The 6,845-nt window shown below is 45.1% G+C and overlaps 1 protein-coding gene across 1 annotated transcript in view; it reads right to left on the minus strand.

The window, feature by feature from the left end:
• IMPDH1 (inosine monophosphate dehydrogenase 1) overlaps window positions 1-6,845 on the minus strand; it is a 32,785-nt gene extending 25,940 nt beyond the window's left edge. Inside the window, exon 1 of the mRNA XM_029234133.1 lies at window positions 6,822-6,845. The gene's annotated coding sequence lies outside the window, so the exon portion shown is untranslated. The remainder of the gene's footprint in view (window positions 1-6,821) is intronic.

Here is a 6,845-nt window from a genome sequence, read left to right on the forward strand (position 1 = left end):
GCTATGAGGGGGTGCTTGGAGAGGAATCATCTGTTCCCCTGTTTCCACCCCGCCCCCAAGTCCTCCAGCTCTGACCCCAACTCCGTCCTCAGGGTGAGGGCTGCCCAGGCTCCCTGCTGGAGACTTGGGCCTCTTGGCAAATCCCCAGGGCCCCTTGCAGGCTTCAGCCTCACCCGGTTACCTGCAGGCAGGCCCTGTACCCACAGCACTGGCTTCCCCTTCCTTAGGTGCAGCTGGACCTCAGCCCAGAGCCACTGGGGAGGCTAAGGCACCAAAGTACCCGGAAGGGCAGCTTGGGGGTGAGGTGGGGAGGCAACAGTTCTCCCCCTCAAAGGTACAGAGGTGGGCCTGAGGACCCCAGGCCAGGGTGAGATCGTGCTGGGATGCCCTAGGCTCCTTCTCCTTCCGTACACTGAAGAAAGGAAAAAGGGCGTTATATCTGCAGTCCTAAAATGCTGGGAGATACTGCCCTGTTTAACTTCCAGCTAACAAAAAGAACCCTCCCAAGACTGAGGGCATATTTAGGAAGTGGTTCGGAAAGTTTACATCACCACTGACCTGCAGCCTAGAAACCTGAGCCAGCTGGGGGAGGGACCCTGGAGCGGGGTGTCTGTGACAAGACCACCGAGCTCACTGGCAGTTCTGCCATTGCCGCCCTGGCATGGGGCTGGCATGGGGAGTGAGTTCCTGGCACCTGGCCCCAGCCCTGGGCAGTGTGTCCCTAACATCGCGAGCAGGTGGGAGCTGCTGCGGCCACGCTGAACCGGGGCCTCTCTGCACGTGTGTGTCCACTCCCCGGCCCATCACACCTTGGCTTCTGCTTCCGGTAATTCATCATTTGTTTTTCTGAAGCTTGACTGTCATTGTGACGGAAGATATTAAACAAAAGGTGAGGTAACTAGTGAAGTAAGTTACTTGAAAGAGGTTTGACGAATGTCAAGAGCTGCACATACACGTTATTATTCTTAGCGCTTCCGACCATCAAGGAGTGTCGTAAGTCCTTGCCAGGCTCCGAGGGATCTGAGAGTTCATCTGATCCAACTCTTTCATTTTGCAGATGAAAAACGTGAGGCTCAGTGAAGTGGTCTTCCCAAGACCCCATGGAGGGGTTCAGCCAGATCTAGTATCCTGGCAGGAGCTAACTGTCCACTGAGCATCCAACACTATGCTATACTTATATTAAATCATTCCACACGACAAACTACCAGGTAGAAATATTCATTTTATAGATGAGGAAACTGTCTGAGGAAGGGTTTTTTTAAAATAAATTTATTTATTTATTTTTGGCTGCTTTGGGTCTTCATTGCTGCGTGCGGGCTTTTCTCTAGTTGTGGCGAGCGGGGACTACTCTTCATTGAGGTGCACGGGCTTCTCATTGCGGTGGCTTCTCTTGTTGCGGAGCACGGGCTCTAGGTGCTCAGGCTTCATTAGTTGTGGCGCACGGGCTTAGTTGCTCTGTGGCATGTGGAGTCTTCCCGGACCAGGGATTGAACCCTTGTCGCCTGCATTGGCAGGCAGATTCTAAACCACTGCGCCACCAGGGAAGCCCCCGCATTCCTTTATGCTGCCCCTTTGTAGCCAGCTGTACCCCTGTCACCCCTGGTCCCTGGCAGCCCCTAATCTGTTTTCTGTTTCTATAACTTTGCTTTTCCCAGAGTGTCCTATAAGTGGAATCATACGATATGTAGCCCTTCAAGTCTGACCTTTTTCACTTAGCATAATGCAGTTGAGATGCATCCAGACTGTTGCCTATATTAGTAGTTGCTTCAACCACAGGTTGTTAATCCACTTATCAACTGAAGGACGTTTGGCAGTTATGAATAAAACCTCTAAAAACATTCACGGGCAGTCGGCCTTCTGTATCCACAGTATTCAACCAACGGTAGATAGCTTGGTTGGAAAAAAAAAAAAAACCTCCAGAAAGTTCCCAAAAGCAAAACTTGAATTTGCCATGTGGAGTCTATTTACATGGCATTTACATTGTATTTATAACTATTTACATTGTATTCTGTAACATAAGTAATCTAGAGATGATTTAAAGTATATGGGAGGATGTGCTTTAGGTTACATGTAAATACTATGCCATTTTACATAAGGGATTTGAGCATCTGTGGATTTTGGTATCTGCTGAGGGTCCTGGAACCAATCCCCTGAGGATACTGAGGGATGAGGGTTACAGGTTTTTATGTAAACGTAAGGCTTCACATCTCTTGGGCAAATAGGAGTGGGACACACAGCGAGTGTTGTTTAATTTTATAAGAAACTGCTAAACTATTTTCCAAAGTAGCCATATCATTTTGCATCCCCAGTTCTAGTTGCTCTGTATCCTTGCCAATATTTGGTATGGTCAGGGGGTTTTGCTTGCTTGCTTTTTTTTGCCATTTTAATAAGTATGTATGAAGAGGGTTTTAAAATTTGCTTAAAATCATATGTATAGTGAGTGGCAGAGCTGATATTTAATTGTAATCTATCTGTCTCCAAAATCCATTCCCCTTCCTCTACACATACTGCTCCTTAAATAATCCAGTTCCTGTACCTTGACTCAGAGCAAGTAGCTGGTAAACCCACTCTGCCAGTCAGAATAGCCTAGGTCACACTGCAGTAAGAACAACAACAAAACCCAAACCCCAGTGACTTCAGATAACAAAGGTTTCTTTCTCATTTATTCTGCATATCCTCTGTGGGTCAGATGGGACCTCTACTCCATGCCCTCCTTACTGTAAACTCAGGCTGATGGAGCAGCCACTAGCTGGAGCTTTACCACTTGCTCTGCAGAGGGGAAGAGAGCTCGGAAGGGCTCACAGAGACGATTAAATGCTTCAGCCTGGAAGTGATACCATCACTTCCACTTCCACCAGATTGGCCATACCTAGTCTATGGCCACCCCCAATCACTAGGGACCAGGGACCAGGCAATGCCATCCTGGCATGTGGTCAGAAGGCAGAGAAGAGGAAAAATTTGGTGAACAGCTTTAATACCTACTGTATGTATTGTAGATCATTGTTGATCATTCAGAAGATGCAAGGTAACGCTAAATGAAAAGGGGTTCATATAAAGCATCGCCTTATTCTAAAGGTTAGTCTTATCCAAGATTTTCAACATGCTTTTCACAGTTGCCTCAGAGAGCCTTGGCTGGGTGCAGAGGCCCTGCCACTACACAGGCAGGCCCTCCTGCTAATATTTTCCCTGGATTCAGGAAGAGCCCACATGGCTTATAAACATAGTTTCCATTAAGGCCCAGCAATGGACTGAGAATCCAACCCTTCAGCCCCTTACTTTGTTTCTCAGATTCATATTGTTATTCCAGCCACTCCCTAAGTCCCCTTGATTTGTGACTATGGGCAAGGCCCTTCATTCTGAGAGTAGCTGCCAGGTACCTTTGAGCCTCAGGGCCATAAAGCTATAGGGCAGCTCAGGTGGGCTAGAGCAGGGAGCTGTGGGGAAGGATACCTCCTCTACATGGTCCTGCCTAAGTCCTTGGACTAGACCTTAGACAGTCTCCAAGCCAAAGCTACCAGAATTAGAGCAGCTGAGTATGGGTACTAGAACAGCTCACGTGAATTACGGTGAGCTGGGCAGACAGAAGGCCTCCCTCATTCCCCCCACATCAGCTGTGTGCCCATGAGCAGAAATTCTCCGAGTTGTTTCTTCATCTGGAAAATGAGGAAGATCATGACCTCTGTTAACATGCTATGAGGAATGGTTTGTCAATGAAGCATGTGGCACATAGTATTTGCTTAACTAAAGGTAGCTATTATCACCATGATACTTAGAGCTAAATAGAAGCTCTGTGCATTTTCAGTCAGACACTGCTGTGAGTGAGTTCTAGCGGCCTGGGACTTGATTTCCCTTGACCTTGGGGTATGCTTAGACTGAAAGGATGCAGTATTATTGTTAATTGGTTAAAACTAGTGCCTTGTCTCCTAACTACTGAAATAACTATTTCACTGTTATTGTTTTCATTACATGTGCACACCTAATTTGCATGGCTGATATATAAGCCCAGTATGAATAGAGATGTAATTAGCAAAAGTCCAAATGGTGATTAAAAAGAAATCTAGAGAAACTTTTTCTAAGATCTACTGCCAAAGAGCCTTAAGCAAGTAAAAATTAGCTTTCATGTCTTTACAGTTTTTACATTGCTGTTCAGGTTTTAATTTTCGAGTTGTAATTACTGAAACTTTATGTATTATGGTATAGTGGCTAATAAAAATAAATAAAATCAGTGAACATTCACTTCAACTTTTTCAAAACAAAATGGGTCTGTCTGATGGTTATACTCAAACCCGTCTGGGGCTGAGACAAGGCTGCCCCCTTCTGGAATTTTCCAATACTGTAATGATTCCTTAAAGAGGCAGGCTGTGGGCCTTCCACCCCAGCTGAGAAGGGGCCCATGTGTTTCTATCATTTCAGCTGTGGGTCTAAAGGTCTCTCCATGCTACACAGAACAGCAGACACAGTGGCCCTCAAGTTTCCTGGGGTTTTGTTACTCGTTGAAGAAAGTGATCACGTTTTCTACTTCCCCACGATACATTGGTATAGTGCTGTACAGTTTAAAGAGCAGTTTCACGCACTTTACTTCACACGTCATAACCCTGTGAATTAAGACTGGACAAAAGTTTTTGTCATTTTACGTAGAAGAACAGAGGTTAAGAGACAGCAAGTGATTTGCCTAAGACCACACTACCCCTAAATGGGAAAAAGTTCTAGAATCCAGGACTTTGGTTACCTAGGCTTGTGTTCTTTCTGCCTAACCATAATAAAAATATTACTTTTATTTTTAAAATAGCCTATTTACGATGTGACAGGTCAGTGATTCTCAGCTTCGGCTGAACATTAAAATCCCCTGGGCTACTTTAAAAAGTAATTCCCATGCCTGGGCACCACCCCAACCAAATACATCAGACTCTGTGGGTAGGGTTCCAGGCATCCATGAGTTTCATTAACTGTCCCAGGTGACTCCAATGTAGAGTGTCAGGCGCCATTGTGTAGGTACTTTATAAACACCTCATTTAAACCTCATTACAATCCCATCAGCTAGGTAGTGTTACCCACGTTATAGGTGAGGAAACCAAGGCACAGAAAGGATAAGTCAATTGCCCAACTCACCTTGGATATTCCCTATTACCACAGTTCCCAAACTGTGTGTCACGGTGCCCCAAGTTGTCACAGTGAGGTTCCACAAGTTATTTGAAAAATTTCAGGGATAAATTACTCGTCATCTGTCAGGCATCATGTGCACTACTTAGCTGAAGGCAACTCACCGCTTCTACAGTAGATGGCGCTACATGCCTTCCAATGACGTCACTTTTTTTGCAAAACTGGATTTTTCAACATGAAATCAGTGTGAAACAGGAAATGAGTCTGGTGGTGGTCACTCTGATTCCAAAGTTAGAGAAGCAAGGCAATGCCCAAGAGTCATAGATATCCCATTAGTAACTGTGGTAATTTAAGAATGAATTAAAATATTTTCTCTTTCAACTTTTGTGTCATTTTTTTCTAATGGCTATGCTGTTAGGACAAAAATATTTATTAAGTTGTTCGGACCTGACTACTTAATAAAGAGAAATTTGTGGCATTTGGGGAAAAAGGCACTGACACACCAAGGGCATCCACTCTAATGTCAAAGTCACACAGTGAAGACGCAGAGGGAGGATTTGAATTTGGTCCGTCTGAACTGACCCAGAGCCTGAACACTTAACCTCTCCTCTTTTTTAAAAAAATATTTACTTATTTATTTATTTGGTTTCTCCGAGTCTTAGTTGTGGCATGTGGGCTCCTTAGTTGTTGCATGCTAACTCTTAGTTGCGGCATGCATGTGGGATCTAGTTCCTTTGACCAGGGATTGAACCCAGGCCCCCTGCATTGGGAGCGTGGAGCCTTAACCACTGCGCCACCAGGGAAGTCCATAACCTCTCCTCTTAACTGGGCTCTGTCAGTGCTTTACTTCTGTGTCCTGTCCTAGATGCCAAACCTTAAACACTGAGTTAGGAGTCAGCCTGGAAATGGTAGAACAGACATAAATTGAACATTACTATCAGGACCACAAATTATTACCATGTCCTTTGGCAAGTTACAGAATGTCCTGAGCCTCAGTTTCCTCATCTGTAAAATGGGGATAGCAACATCTACACTACAGTTGTTGTGAGGATTAAACAAGATAAAAATCATAAAGCATCTGGTATAGAACTGGTACTCAATAAATGTTCTTTCCCTTTCTTCCCTCCTCACTTCCATGACAGACCTGGAGGCAGAGGGACACACCAGTGTCCACAGAGGTGTGAAACACACACATGTAATCTAACCATCTGCCTGTGCCCAATCGTCAACCTCAAGCACATTGTATATACACACATATATACCTATAATCACAGCACCTCGGCGATTAAATCAGCACAAAATAAACTGACAGAACAATGAAGCAAATAAAGTTCTTGAACTCACTCCCCTTTCTCCACATGGCCTCCATGAATAGCTACTGCTATGGAGAGATCCTCTGCCAGCCCCACGGTATCATGCAGACTCAGATCCACGCCACTCTGCCTCTCCAGTTGCCCAGTATATCACTGTACATGACGCTGGACCAAAGGGCTGCTCAGGACCTAAAAACATCTTCCATTTCATCTCAACACACACTCGCCCGCCATTGGTTCTTAGCAGCGTCAGCCCCTGAACAGATGACCACCTTCCCAACATGTTACTCACAGGAGGAAAACCCTACAACCAGCCAAGGTACCTGAGCTTTCACCTTTAGATATTATTTCTTTGGGCTTGAAGGCTTTTTATAAAATAGAACTCTCTCTGTAAATCTTATGTCTTACCTGGCAGGTGGTTAAACTTCAGGT

This window comes from Monodon monoceros, unplaced genomic scaffold (assembly GCF_005190385.1).
Source record: "Monodon monoceros isolate NGI ecotype Baffin Bay Population unplaced genomic scaffold, NGI_Narwhal_1 Super_Scaffold_2, whole genome shotgun sequence".
NCBI classification, from domain to species: Eukaryota; Metazoa; Chordata; class Mammalia; order Artiodactyla; family Monodontidae; genus Monodon; species Monodon monoceros.